General features: G+C 51.0%; 5 non-coding genes across 5 annotated transcripts; all 5 read right to left on the reverse strand.

Annotated features, from left to right (window-relative positions):
* Positions 1-2,057: 2,057 nt before the first annotated feature.
* Positions 2,058-2,221, reverse strand: LOC132833057 (U1 spliceosomal RNA). Its single transcript, XR_009647049.1, has one exon. It is a non-coding gene; the product is annotated as a U1 spliceosomal RNA (small nuclear RNA).
* Positions 2,222-4,568: 2,347 nt separating this feature from the next.
* LOC132833058 (U1 spliceosomal RNA) lies at positions 4,569-4,732 on the reverse strand. The gene has a single exon (XR_009647050.1). It is a non-coding gene; the product is annotated as a U1 spliceosomal RNA (small nuclear RNA).
* A 2,347-nt stretch (positions 4,733-7,079) lies between these two features.
* On the reverse strand, positions 7,080-7,243 carry LOC132833066 (U1 spliceosomal RNA). Its single transcript, XR_009647057.1, has one exon. It is a non-coding gene; the product is annotated as a U1 spliceosomal RNA (small nuclear RNA).
* Positions 7,244-9,737: 2,494 nt separating this feature from the next.
* LOC132833061 (U1 spliceosomal RNA) lies at positions 9,738-9,901 on the reverse strand. Its single transcript, XR_009647052.1, has one exon. It is a non-coding gene; the product is annotated as a U1 spliceosomal RNA (small nuclear RNA).
* A 2,543-nt stretch (positions 9,902-12,444) lies between these two features.
* LOC132833003 (U1 spliceosomal RNA) lies at positions 12,445-12,608 on the reverse strand. Its single transcript, XR_009647010.1, has one exon. It is a non-coding gene; the product is annotated as a U1 spliceosomal RNA (small nuclear RNA).
* Between the last annotated feature and the right edge of the window lie 2,172 nt (positions 12,609-14,780).

Here is a 14,780-nt window from a genome sequence, read left to right on the forward strand (position 1 = left end):
CTTTGTTTTCAAACACTCGTCCGAATTTGATGTCAACGCCAGTAAAAGCAACTTACAATCTTTGATTGTGAAACTAAAAGCATTTTTTAAAAACAATTTACCTCGACTTTCTACAATGTTTAGCTGCAGCTTTGCAAATCTCTCTTCAACCAGATTAGTGACTTCAGGTTGAAATCACATACAAGGTTAAGGGTGCCGGGGAAACATATTTCTCAACATTATGTTGGATGAGACACCAAACTGAGACCACCACCTCGTCTGGCTGCACATTCTGAGCACTCACCGCCCTCTGTCTAAAATAAACTGGCCTGTGATTCAAATGTAATCGTCCTTTTCTTCCGTGTCTGATTTACCTGCTGCTTTCCCTGGGGTAAACGATTCCAAATTTCGAGGGCATATGTTTAGGGTGAGAAGAGAAAGACTTCAAAGGGATCTGGGGGCAACTATTTCACACAGAGGGTGCTGCGTGGACGCAATGAGCTGCCAGATGAAGTGATGGAGGTTGGTACAATTACAACATGCGAAAGGCATCTGAATGGCTATTTGGATAGGAAGGGTTCAGAGGGATCAGGGCCAAGTGTTGGCAAATGGGACTAAATTAAATTAGGATAAATGGATTAGTGCGGGGCAGCTGTGCTGCAGAACAAAGTGGGCTGAAGACCTGGATCAGTGCGGGGCAGCTGTGAGCCAGCACACAGTGGACTGGAGGCCAAGTGTGGTGTGGTGAGGCTGAGAGGCAGAACAGAGTGGGCTGGAGGCCTGGATTAGTGTGGAGCAGTTGTGAGAAAGAACAGAGGCCTGGATCAGTGCAGAGCAGCTGACAGCTGCAGAGGAGCCGATAGAGAGCTGCAACATTCTCGAATGTCTGAGAGCTGGATAGGGGCGGATTAGAGGCCTGTGTCAGTACAGAATTGCTGAGAGCTGGATGAGGCAGGATTAGAGGCCTGTGTCAGTACAGAATGGCTGAGAGCTGGATGGGGCAGGTTTGGGGCCTGTATCAGTACAGAATGACTGAGAGCTGGATGGAGCAGGATTAGAGGCCTGTATCAGTACAGAATGGCTGAGAGCTGGATGGGGGCGGATTAGAGGCCTGTGTCAGTACAGAAAGGATGAGAGCTGGATGGGGCAGGATTAGAGACCTGTATCAGTACAGAATGACTGAGAGCTGGATGGGGCAGGATTAGAGGCCTGTGTCAGTACAGAATGGCTGAGGCCTGGATGGGGGCGTATTAGAGGCCTGTGTCAGTACAGAATGGCTGAGGCCTGGATGGGGGCGGATTAGAGGCCTGTGTCAGGACAAGATGGCTGAGGCCTGGATGGCAGCAGATTGTGGCCTGGATCCGTACAGAATGGCTGAGAGCTGGATTGGAGCAGACTGGAGACTTGGAGCAGAGCGAAAGCGGTAATTGGACTGGAGGTGGTTGTGGAGCTGGGGGAAGCTTGCTGTGAAGGTGATAGGTACATGCAAGTGGGTGGGGGTTGGGGAGCATCGATGGGGATAGGTCAGTGTGGAGTGTGGAGTGGATAGGTGGGAATGAAAATGGACGGGTGGGACAAGTCAAGTGGAGGGTGGGGTCTGAGATGAGGCGAGGCGTGGAAATTGAGGAAACGGGTGAAGTCAACATTGATGCTGTATGGTTGGAAGGTCCGAAGGTGGAAGATGAGGCATTGCTCCCCCCAGGCGTGAGGTGGGCTGGATTGTGCACTTTGTAGCTCAGGGTGTTGATGCCCTTGCTTGATAGGTTGGCGAAGAAGCAAATGGTGGTAAGACATGGAGCAGATGGTGACTGAGAGCAGTTAAGAGGGAAGGTGTTTAAGCAGCATGTTGAGAGATCTCGTGAGGAAATAGAGGGAAATGGTCGCATATGCAGCAGAGATTTGGTGGGCTTAACGGTTTTAAAGTTAGGACTGCTCCTGCTTGGAGAGGGAAGAAAGGTATACCAAAGATTGCCCGAGCAAACTTGGGTGCTTACGTAGCAGCAAGAAGGCAAAGTTGCAGTATAACAGCACTGCCTACAGAAAACGTGCAACTCAGATTCTGTCATTGGCTTGTAAATCAGGGGAGAGCGCGAACGCAGTCCCCCACTACCACAAATTTTGCAGTCGAGTATCCCGCATGTGGGGACATCGCAGGCGTCAGCACACCCAAAGTGCAATGGGATAGCCTCATCCTGGGAGCGCCACCGCATTGATCATGGTATCTCCCCTGCCAGGTAAGTATGCTCAGCACTCACACTCGCTCACACCCCACAACAGCCGCTCCCTCTCACTCTCACACTCACTCACTTTTGCAACATCGAACATTCACTTACTCAACCTGCCCTGCCTGTCGATCAGCTTCATTCTTCAAATGGATCACCGAATCTCTCCAGGACTCCCGTTTTACTCAAATACCACCCACGGCTGCCCCTGCACTGCTTATCTGCATGGAGCCCTTCAAAGGACGCGCCCCGCCCCTGTTTCCTTCAGGCTGCCTCCTGATTCGCCGAAAAACAGGAGGGAAACTTCCAACTTTGTTTTCAAACACTCGTCCGAATTTGATGTCAACGCCAGTAAAAGCAACTTACAATCTTTGATTGTGAAACTAAAAGCATTTTTTAAAAACAATTTACCTCGACTTTCTACAATGTTTAGCTGCAGCTTTGCAAATCTCTCTTCAACCAGATTAGTGACTTCAGGTTGAAATCACATACAAGGTTAAGGGTGCCGGGGAAACATATTTCTCAACATTATGTTGGATGAGACACCAAACTGAGACCACCACCTCGTCTGGCTGCACATTCTGAGCACTCACCGCCCTCTGTCTAAAATAAACTGGCCTGTGATTCAAATGTAATCGTCCTTTTCTTCCGTGTCTGATTTACCTGCTGCTTTCCCTGGGGTAAACGATTCCAAATTTCGAGGGCATATGTTTAGGGTGAGAAGAGAAAGACTTCAAAGGGATCTGGGGGCAACTATTTCACACAGAGGGTGCTGCGTGGACGCAATGAGCTGCCAGATGAAGTGATGGAGGTTGGTACAATTACAACATGCGAAAGGCATCTGAATGGCTATTTGGATAGGAAGGGTTCAGAGGGATCAGGGCCAAGTGTTGGCAAATGGGACTAAATTAAATTAGGATAAATGGATTAGTGCGGGGCAGCTGTGCTGCAGAACAAAGTGGGCTGAAGACCTGGATCAGTGCGGGGCAGCTGTGAGCCAGCACACAGTGGACTGGAGGCCAAGTGTGGTGTGGTGAGGCTGAGAGGCAGAACAGAGTGGGCTGGAGGCCTGGATTAGTGTGGAGCAGTTGTGAGAAAGAACAGAGGCCTGGATCAGTGCAGAGCAGCTGACAGCTGCAGAGGAGCCGATAGAGAGCTGCAACATTCTCGAATGTCTGAGAGCTGGATAGGGGCGGATTAGAGGCCTGTGTCAGTACAGAATTGCTGAGAGCTGGATGAGGCAGGATTAGAGGCCTGTGTCAGTACAGAATGGCTGAGAGCTGGATGGGGCAGGTTTGGGGCCTGTATCAGTACAGAATGACTGAGAGCTGGATGGAGCAGGATTAGAGGCCTGTATCAGTACAGAATGGCTGAGAGCTGGATGGGGGCGGATTAGAGGCCTGTGTCAGTACAGAAAGGATGAGAGCTGGATGGGGCAGGATTAGAGACCTGTATCAGTACAGAATGACTGAGAGCTGGATGGGGCAGGATTAGAGGCCTGTGTCAGTACAGAATGGCTGAGGCCTGGATGGGGGCGTATTAGAGGCCTGTGTCAGTACAGAATGGCTGAGGCCTGGATGGGGGCGGATTAGAGGCCTGTGTCAGGACAAGATGGCTGAGGCCTGGATGGCAGCAGATTGTGGCCTGGATCCGTACAGAATGGCTGAGAGCTGGATTGGAGCAGACTGGAGACTTGGAGCAGAGCGAAAGCGGTAATTGGACTGGAGGTGGTTGTGGAGCTGGGGGAAGCTTGCTGTGAAGGTGATAGGTACATGCAAGTGGGTGGGGGTTGGGGAGCATCGATGGGGATAGGTCAGTGTGGAGTGTGGAGTGGATAGGTGGGAATGAAAATGGACGGGTGGGACAAGTCAAGTGGAGGGTGGGGTCTGAGATGAGGCGAGGCGTGGAAATTGAGGAAACGGGTGAAGTCAACATTGATGCTGTATGGTTGGAAGGTCCGAAGGTGGAAGATGAGGCATTGCTCCCCCCAGGCGTGAGGTGGGCTGGATTGTGCACTTTGTAGCTCAGGGTGTTGATGCCCTTGCTTGATAGGTTGGCGAAGAAGCAAATGGTGGTAAGACATGGAGCAGATGGTGACTGAGAGCAGTTAAGAGGGAAGGTGTTTAAGCAGCATGTTGAGAGATCTCGTGAGGAAATAGAGGGAAATGGTCGCATATGCAGCAGAGATTTGGTGGGCTTAACGGTTTTAAAGTTAGGACTGCTCCTGCTTGGAGAGGGAAGAAAGGTATACCAAAGATTGCCCGAGCAAACTTGGGTGCTTACGTAGCAGCAAGAAGGCAAAGTTGCAGTATAACAGCACTGCCTACAGAAAACGTGCAACTCAGATTCTGTCATTGGCTTGTAAATCAGGGGAGAGCGCGAACGCAGTCCCCCACTACCACAAATTTTGCAGTCGAGTATCCCGCATGTGGGGACATCGCAGGCGTCAGCACACCCAAAGTGCAATGGGATAGCCTCATCCTGGGAGCGCCACCGCATTGATCATGGTATCTCCCCTGCCAGGTAAGTATGCTCAGCACTCACACTCGCTCACACCCCACAACAGCCGCTCCCTCTCACTCTCACACTCACTCACTTTTGCAACATCGAACATTCACTTACTCAACCTGCCCTGCCTGTCGATCAGCTTCATTCTTCAAATGGATCACCGAATCTCTCCAGGACTCCCGTTTTACTCAAATACCACCCACGGCTGCCCCTGCACTGCTTATCTGCATGGAGCCCTTCAAAGGACGCGCCCCGCCCCTGTTTCCTTCAGGCTGCCTCCTGATTCGCCGAAAAACAGGAGGGAAACTTCCAACTTTGTTTTCAAACACTCGTCCGAATTTGATGTCAACGCCAGTAAAAGCAACTTACAATCTTTGATTGTGAAACTAAAAGCATTTTTTAAAAACAATTTACCTCGACTTTCTACAATGTTTAGCTGCAGCTTTGCAAATCTCTCTTCAACCAGATTAGTGACTTCAGGTTGAAATCACATACAAGGTTAAGGGTGCCGGGGAAACATATTTCTCAACATTATGTTGGATGAGACACCAAACTGAGACCACCACCTCGTCTGGCTGCACATTCTGAGCACTCACCGCCCTCTGTCTAAAATAAACTGGCCTGTGATTCAAATGTAATCGTCCTTTTCTTCCGTGTCTGATTTACCTGCTGCTTTCCCTGGGGTAAACGATTCCAAATTTCGAGGGCATATGTTTAGGGTGAGAAGAGAAAGACTTCAAAGGGATCTGGGGGCAACTATTTCACACAGAGGGTGCTGCGTGGACGCAATGAGCTGCCAGATGAAGTGATGGAGGTTGGTACAATTACAACATGCGAAAGGCATCTGAATGGCTATTTGGATAGGAAGGGTTCAGAGGGATCAGGGCCAAGTGTTGGCAAATGGGACTAAATTAAATTAGGATAAATGGATTAGTGCGGGGCAGCTGTGCTGCAGAACAAAGTGGGCTGAAGACCTGGATCAGTGCGGGGCAGCTGTGAGCCAGCACACAGTGGACTGGAGGCCAAGTGTGGTGTGGTGAGGCTGAGAGGCAGAACAGAGTGGGCTGGAGGCCTGGATTAGTGTGGAGCAGTTGTGAGAAAGAACAGAGGCCTGGATCAGTGCAGAGCAGCTGACAGCTGCAGAGGAGCCGATAGAGAGCTGCAACATTCTCGAATGTCTGAGAGCTGGATAGGGGCGGATTAGAGGCCTGTGTCAGTACAGAATTGCTGAGAGCTGGATGAGGCAGGATTAGAGGCCTGTGTCAGTACAGAATGGCTGAGAGCTGGATGGGGCAGGTTTGGGGCCTGTATCAGTACAGAATGACTGAGAGCTGGATGGAGCAGGATTAGAGGCCTGTATCAGTACAGAATGGCTGAGAGCTGGATGGGGGCGGATTAGAGGCCTGTGTCAGTACAGAAAGGATGAGAGCTGGATGGGGCAGGATTAGAGACCTGTATCAGTACAGAATGACTGAGAGCTGGATGGGGCAGGATTAGAGGCCTGTGTCAGTACAGAATGGCTGAGGCCTGGATGGGGGCGTATTAGAGGCCTGTGTCAGTACAGAATGGCTGAGGCCTGGATGGGGGCGGATTAGAGGCCTGTGTCAGGACAAGATGGCTGAGGCCTGGATGGCAGCAGATTGTGGCCTGGATCCGTACAGAATGGCTGAGAGCTGGATTGGAGCAGACTGGAGACTTGGAGCAGAGCGAAAGCGGTAATTGGACTGGAGGTGGTTGTGGAGCTGGGGGAAGCTTGCTGTGAAGGTGATAGGTACATGCAAGTGGGTGGGGGTTGGGGAGCATCGATGGGGATAGGTCAGTGTGGAGTGTGGAGTGGATAGGTGGGAATGAAAATGGACGGGTGGGACAAGTCAAGTGGAGGGTGGGGTCTGAGATGAGGCGAGGCGTGGAAATTGAGGAAACGGGTGAAGTCAACATTGATGCTGTATGGTTGGAAGGTCCGAAGGTGGAAGATGAGGCATTGCTCCCCCCAGGCGTGAGGTGGGCTGGATTGTGCACTTTGTAGCTCAGGGTGTTGATGCCCTTGCTTGATAGGTTGGCGAAGAAGCAAATGGTGGTAAGACATGGAGCAGATGGTGACTGAGAGCAGTTAAGAGGGAAGGTGTTTAAGCAGCATGTTGAGAGATCTCGTGAGGAAATAGAGGGAAATGGTCGCATATGCAGCAGAGATTTGGTGGGCTTAACGGTTTTAAAGTTAGGACTGCTCCTGCTTGGAGAGGGAAGAAAGGTATACCAAAGACTGCCCGAGCAAACTTGGGTGCTTACGTAGCAGCAAGAAGGCAAAGTTGCAGTATAACAGCACTGCCTACAGAAAACGTGCAACTCAGATTCTGTCATTGGCTTGTAAATCAGGGGAGAGCGCGAACGCAGTCCCCCACTACCACAAATTTTGCAGTCGAGTATCCCGCATGTGGGGACATCGCAGGCGTCAGCACACCCAAAGTGCAATGGGATAGCCTCATCCTGGGAACGCCACCGCATTGATCATGGTATCTCCCCTGCCAGGTAAGTATGCTCAGCACTCACACTCGCTCACACCCCACAACAGCCGCTCCCTCTCACTCTCACACTCACTCACTTTTGCAACATCGAACATTCACTTACTCAACCTGCCCTGCCTGTCGATCAGCTTCATTCTTCAAATGGATCACCGAATCTCTCCAGGACTCCCGTTTTACTCAAATACCACCCACGGCTGCCCCTGCACTGCTTATCTGCATGTAGCCCTTCAAAGGACGCGCCCCGCCCCTGTTTCCTTCAGGCTGCCTCCTGATTCGCCGAAAAACAGGAGGGAAACTTCCAACTTTGTTTTCAAACACTCGTCCGAATTTGATGTCAACGCCAGTAAAAGCAACTTACAATCTTTGATTGTGAAACTAAAAGCATTTTTTAAAAACAATTTACCTCGACTTTCTACAATGTTTAGCTGCAGCTTTGCAAATCTCTCTTCAACCAGATTAGTGACTTCAGGTTGAAATCACATACAAGGTTAAGGGTGCCGGGGAAACATATTTCTCAACATTATGTTGGATGAGACACCAAACTGAGACCACCACCTCGTCTGGCTGCACATTCTGAGCACTCACCGCCCTCTGTCTAAAATAAACTGGCCTGTGATTCAAATGTAATCGTCCTTTTCTTCCGTGTCTGATTTACCTGCTGCTTTCCCTGGGGTAAACGATTCCAAATTTCGAGGGCATATGTTTAGGGTGAGAAGAGAAAGACTTCAAAGGGATCTGGGGGCAACTATTTCACACAGAGGGTGCTGCGTGGACGCAATGAGCTGCCAGATGAAGTGATGGAGGTTGGTACAATTACAACATGCGAAAGGCATCTGAATGGCTATTTGGATAGGAAGGGTTCAGAGGGATCAGGGCCAAGTGTTGGCAAATGGGACTAAATTAAATTAGGATAAATGGATTAGTGCGGGGCAGCTGTGCTGCAGAACAAAGTGGGCTGAAGACCTGGATCAGTGCGGGGCAGCTGTGAGCCAGCACACAGTGGACTGGAGGCCAAGTGTGGTGTGGTGAGGCTGAGAGGCAGAACAGAGTGGGCTGGAGGCCTGGATTAGTGTGGAGCAGTTGTGAGAAAGAACAGAGGCCTGGATCAGTGCAGAGCAGCTGACAGCTGCAGAGGAGCCGATAGAGAGCTGCAACATTCTCGAATGTCTGAGAGCTGGATAGGGGCGGATTAGAGGCCTGTGTCAGTACAGAATTGCTGAGAGCTGGATGAGGCAGGATTAGAGGCCTGTGTCAGTACAGAATGGCTGAGAGCTGGATGGGGCAGGTTTGGGGCCTGTATCAGTACAGAATGACTGAGAGCTGGATGGAGCAGGATTAGAGGCCTGTATCAGTACAGAATGGCTGAGAGCTGGATGGGGGCGGATTAGAGGCCTGTGTCAGTACAGAAAGGCTGAGAGCTGGATGGGGCAGGATTAGAGGCCTGTATCAGTACAGAATGACTGAGAGCTGGATGTGGCAGGATTAGAGGCCTGTGTCAGTACAGAAAGGCTGAGAGCTGGATGGGGCAGGATTAGAGACCTGTATCAGTACAGAATGGCTGAGAGCTGGATGGGGGCATATTAGAGGCCTGTGTCAGTACAGAAAGGCTGAGAGCTGGATGGGGCAGGATTAGAGGCCTGTGTCAGTACAGAATGGCTGAGTCCTGGATGGGGGCGTATTAGAGGCCTGTGTCAGTACAGAATGGCTGAGGCCTGGATGGGGGCGGATTAGAGGCCTGTGTCAGGACAAGATGGCTGAGGCCTGGATGGCAGCAGATTGTGGCCTGGATCCGTACAGAATGGCTGAGAGCTGGATTGGAGCAGACTGGAGACTTGGAGCAGAGCGAAAGCGGTAATTGGACTGGAGGTGGTTGTGGAGCTGGGGGAAGCTTGCTGTGAAGGTGATAGGTACATGCAAGTGGGTGGGGGTTGGGGAGCATCGATGGGGATAGGTCAGTGTGGAGTGTGGAGTGGATAGGTGGGAATGAAAATGGACAGGTGGGACAAGTCAAGTGGAGGGTGGGGTCTGAGATGAGGCGAGGCGTGGAAATTGAGGAAACGGGTGAAGTCAACATTGATGCTGTATGGTTGGAAGGTCCGAAGGTGGAAGATGAGGCATTGCTCCCCCCAGGCGTGAGGTGGGCTGGATTGTGCACTTTGTAGCTCAGGGTGTTGATGCCCTTGCTTGATAGGTTGGCGAAGAAGCAAATGGTGGTAAGACATGGAGCAGATGGTGACTGAGAGCAGTTAAGAGGGAAGGTGTTTAAGCAGCATGTTGAGAGATCTCGTGAGGAAATAGAGGGAAATGGTCGCATATGCAGCAGAGATTTGGTGGGCTTAACGGTTTTAAAGTTAGGACTGCTCCTGCTTGGAGAGGGAAGAAAGGTATACCAAAGACTGCCCGAGCAAACTTGGGTGCTTACGTAGCAGCAAGAAGGCAAAGTTGCAGTATAACAGCACTGCCTACAGAAAACGTGCAACTCAGATTCTGTCATTGGCTTGTAAATCAGGGGAGAGCGCGAACGCAGTCCCCCACAACCACAAATTTTGCAGTCGAGTATCCCGCATGTGGGGACATCGCAGGCGTCAGCACACCCAAAGTGCAATGGGATAGCCTCATCCTGGGAGCGCCACCGCATTGATCATGGTATCTCCCCTGCCAGGTAAGTATGCTCAGCACTCACACTCGCTCACACCCCACAACAGCCGCTCCCTCTCACTCTCACACTCACTCACTTTTGCAACATCGAACATTCACTTACTCAACCTGCCCTGCCTGTCGATCAGCTTCATTCTTCAAATGGATCACCGAATCTCTCCAGGACTCCCGTTTTACTCAAATACCACCCACGGCTGCCCCTGCACTGCTTATCTGCATGTAGCCCTTCAAAGGACGCGCCCCGCCCCTGTTTCCTTCAGGCTGCCTCCTGATTCGCCGAAAAACAGGAGGGAAACTTCCAACTTTGTTTTCAAACACTCGTCCGAATTTGATGTCAACGCCAGTAAAAGCAACTTACAATCTTTGATTGTGAAACTAAAAGCATTTTTTAAAAACAATTTACCTCGACTTTCTACAATGTTTAGCTGCAGCTTTGCAAATCTCTCTTCAACCAGATTAGTGACTTCAGGTTGAAATCACATACAAGGTTAAGGGTGCCGGGGAAACATATTTCTCAACATTATGTTGGATGAGACACCAAACTGAGACCACCACCTCGTCTGGCTGCACATTCTGAGCACTCACCGCCCTCTGTCTAAAATAAACTGGCCTGTGATTCAAATGTAATCGTCCTTTTCTTCCGTGTCTGATTTACCTGCTGCTTTCCCTGGGGTAAACGATTCCAAATTTCGAGGGCATATGTTTAGGGTGAGAAGAGAAAGACTTCAAAGGGATCTGGGGGCAACTATTTCACACAGAGGGTGCTGCGTGGACGCAATGAGCTGCCAGATGAAGTGATGGAGGTTGGTACAATTACAACATGCGAAAGGCATCTGAATGGCTATTTGGATAGGAAGGGTTCAGAGGGATCAGGGCCAAGTGTTGGCAAATGGGACTAAATTAAATTAGGATAAATGGATTAGTGCGGGGCAGCTGTGCTGCAGAACAAAGTGGGCTGAAGACCTGGATCAGTGCGGGGCAGCTGTGAGCCAGCACACAGTGGACTGGAGGCCAAGTGTGGTGTGGTGAGGCTGAGAGGCAGAACAGAGTGGGCTGGAGGCCTGGATTAGTGTGGAGCAGTTGTGAGAAAGAACAGAGGCCTGGATCAGTGCAGAGCAGCTGACAGCTGCAGAGGAGCCGATAGAGAGCTGCAACATTCTCGAATGTCTGAGAGCTGGATAGGGGCGGATTAGAGGCCTGTGTCAGTACAGAATTGCTGAGAGCTGGATGAGGCAGGATTAGAGGCCTGTGTCAGTACAGAATGGCTGAGAGCTGGATGGGGCAGGTTTGGGGCCTGTATCAGTACAGAATGACTGAGAGCTGGATGGAGCAGGATTAGAGGCCTGTATCAGTACAGAATGGCTGAGAGCTGGATGGGGGCGGATTAGAGGCCTGTGTCAGTACAGAAAGGCTGAGAGCTGGATGGGGCAGGATTAGAGGCCTGTATCAGTACAGAATGACTGAGAGCTGGATGTGGCAGGATTAGAGGCCTGTGTCAGTACAGAAAGGCTGAGAGCTGGATGGGGCAGGATTAGAGACCTGTATCAGTACAGAATGGCTGAGAGCTGGATGGGGGCATATTAGAGGCCTGTGTCAGTACAGAATGGCTGAGAGCTGGATGGGGGCGGATTAGAGGCCTGTGTCAGTACAGAATGACTGAGAGCTGGATGGGGCAGGATTAGAGGCCTGTGTCAGTACAGAATGGCTGAGGCCTGGATGGGGGCGTATTAGAGGCCTGTGTCAGTACAGAATGGCTGAGGCCTGGATGGGGGCGGATTAGAGGCCTGTGTCAGGACAAGATGGCTGAGGCCTGGATGGCAGCAGATTGTGGCCTGGATCCGTACAGAATGGCTGAGAGCTGGATTGGAGCAGACTGGAGACTTGGAGCAGAGCGAAAGCGGTAATTGGACTGGAGGTGGTTGTGGAGCTGGGGGAAGCTTGCTGTGAAGGTGATAGGTACATGCAAGTGGGTGGGGGTTGGGGAGCATCGATGGGGATAGGTCAGTGTGGAGTGTGGAGTGGATAGGTGGGAATGAAAATGGACAGGTGGGACAAGTCAAGTGGAGGGTGGGGTCTGAGATGAGGCGAGGCGTGGAAATTGAGGAAACGGGTGAAGTCAACATTGATGCTGTATGGTTGGAAGGTCCGAAGGTGGAAGATGAGGCATTGCTCCCCCCAGGCGTGAGGTGGGCTGGATTGTGCACTTTGTAGCTCAGGGTGTTGATGCCCTTGCTTGATAGGTTGGCGAAGAAGCAAATGGTGGTAAGACATGGAGCAGATGGTGACTGAGAGCAGTTAAGAGGGAAGGTGTTTAAGCAGCATGTTGAGAGATCTCGTGAGGAAATAGAGGGAAATGGTCGCATATGCAGCAGAGATTTGGTGGGCTTAACGGTTTTAAAGTTAGGACTGCTCCTGCTTGGAGAGGGAAGAAAGGTATACCAAAGACTGCCCGAGCAAACTTGGGTGCTTACGTAGCAGCAAGAAGGCAAAGTTGCAGTATAACAGCACTGCCTACAGAAAACGTGCAACTCAGATTCTGTCATTGGCTTGTAAATCAGGGGAGAGCGCGAACGCAGTCCCCCACAACCACAAATTTTGCAGTCGAGTATCCCGCATGTGGGGACATCGCAGGCGTCAGCACACCCAAAGTGCAATGGGATAGCCTCATCCTGGGAGCGCCACCGCATTGATCATGGTATCTCCCCTGACAGGTAAGTATGCTCAGCACTCACACTCGCTCACACCCCACAACAGCCGCTCCCTCTCACTCTCACACTCACTCACTTTTGCAACATCGAACATTCACTTACTCAACCTGCCCTGCCTGTCGATCAGCTTCATTCTTCAAATGGATCACCGAATCTCTCCAGGACTCCCGTTTTACTCAAATACCACCCACGGCTGCCCCTGCACTGCTTATCTGCATGTAGCCCTTCAAAGGACGCGCCCCGCCCCTGTTTCCTTCAGGCTGCCTCCTGATTCGCCGAAAAACAGGAGGGAAACTTCCAACTTTGTTTTCAAACACTCGTCCGAATTTGATGTCAACGCCAGTAAAAGCAACTTACAATCTTTGATTGTGAAACTAAAAGCATTTTTTAAAAACAATTTACCTCGACTTTCTACAATGTTTAGCTGCAGCTTTGCAAATCTCTCTTCAACCAGATTAGTGACTTCAGGTTGAAATCACATACAAGGTTAAGGGTGCCGGGGAAACATATTTCTCAACATTATGTTGGATGAGACACCAAACTGAGACCACCACCTCGTCTGGCTGCACATTCTGAGCACTCACCGCCCTCTGTCTAAAATAAACTGGCCTGTGATTCAAATGTAATCGTCCTTTTCTTCCGTGTCTGATTTACCTGCTGCTTTCCCTGGGGTAAACGATTCCAAATTTCGAGGGCATATGTTTAGGGTGAGAAGAGAAAGACTTCAAAGGGATCTGGGGGCAACTATTTCACACAGAGGGTGCTGCGTGGACGCAATGAGCTGCCAGATGAAGTGATGGAGGTTGGTACAATTACAACATGCGAAAGGCATCTGAATGGCTATTTGGATAGGAAGGGTTCAGAGAGATCAGGGCCAAGTGTTGGCAAATGGGACTAAATTAAATTAGGATAAATGGATTAGTGCGGGGCAGCTGTGCTGCAGAACAAAGTGGGCTGAAGACCTGGATCAGTGCGGGGCAGCTGTGAGCCAGCACACAGTGGACTGGAGGCCAAGTGTGGTGTGGTGAGGCTGAGAGGCAGAACAGAGTGGGCTGGAGGCCTGGATTAGTGTGGAGCAGTTGTGAGAAAGAACAGAGGCCTGGATCAGTGCAGAGCAGCTGACAGCTGCAGAGGAGCCGATAGAGAGCTGCAACATTCTCGAATGTCTGAGAGCTGGATAGGGGCGGATTAGAGGCCTGTGTCAGTACAGAATTGCTGAGAGCTGGATGAGGCAGGATTAGAGGCCTGTGTCAGTACAGAATGGCTGAGAGCTGGATGGGGCAGGTTTGGGGCCTGTATCAGTACAGAATGACTGAGAGCTGGATGGAGCAGGATTAGAGGCCTGTATCAGTACAGAAAGGATGAGAGCTGGATGGGGCAGGATTAGAGACCTGTATCAGTACAGAATGACTGAGAGCTGGATGGGGCAGGATTAGAGGCCTGTGTCAGTACAGAATGGCTGAGTCCTGGATGGGGGCGTATTAGAGGCCTGTGTCAGTACAGAATGGCTGAGGCCTGGATGGGGGCGGATTAGAGGCCTGTGTCAGGACAAGATGGCTGAGGCCTGGATGGCAGCAGATTGTGGCCTGGATCCGTACAGAATGGCTGAGAGCTGGATTGGAGCAGACTGGAGACTTGGAGCAGAGCGAAAGCGGTAATTGGACTGGAGGTGGTTGTGGAGCTGGGGGAAGCTTGCTGTGAAGGTGATAGGTACATGCAAGTGGGTGGGGGTTGGGGAGCATCGATGGGGATAGGTCAGTGTGGAGTGTGGAGTGGATAGGTGGGAATGAAAATGGACAGGTGGGACAAGTCAAGTGGAGGGTGGGGTCTGAGATGAGGCGAGGCGTGGAAATTGAGGAAACGGGTGAAGTCAACATTGATGCTGTATGGTTGGAAGGTCCGAAGGTGGAAGATGAGGCATTGCTCCCCCCAGGCGTGAGGTGGGCTGGATTGTGCACTTTGTAGCTCAGGGTGTTGATGCCCTTGCTTGATAGGTTGGCGAAGAAGCAAATGGTGGTAAGACATGGAGCAGATGGTGACTGAGAGCAGTTAAGAGGGAAGGTGTTTAAGCAGCATGTTGAGAGATCTCGTGAGGAAATAGAGGGAAATGGTCGCATATGCAGCAGAGATTTGGTGGGCTTAACGGTTTTAAAGTTAGGACTGCTCCTGCTTGGAGAGGGAAG

This window comes from Hemiscyllium ocellatum, chromosome 35, assembly GCF_020745735.1.
Source record: "Hemiscyllium ocellatum isolate sHemOce1 chromosome 35, sHemOce1.pat.X.cur, whole genome shotgun sequence".
NCBI lineage: Eukaryota > Metazoa > Chordata > Chondrichthyes > Orectolobiformes > Hemiscylliidae > Hemiscyllium > Hemiscyllium ocellatum.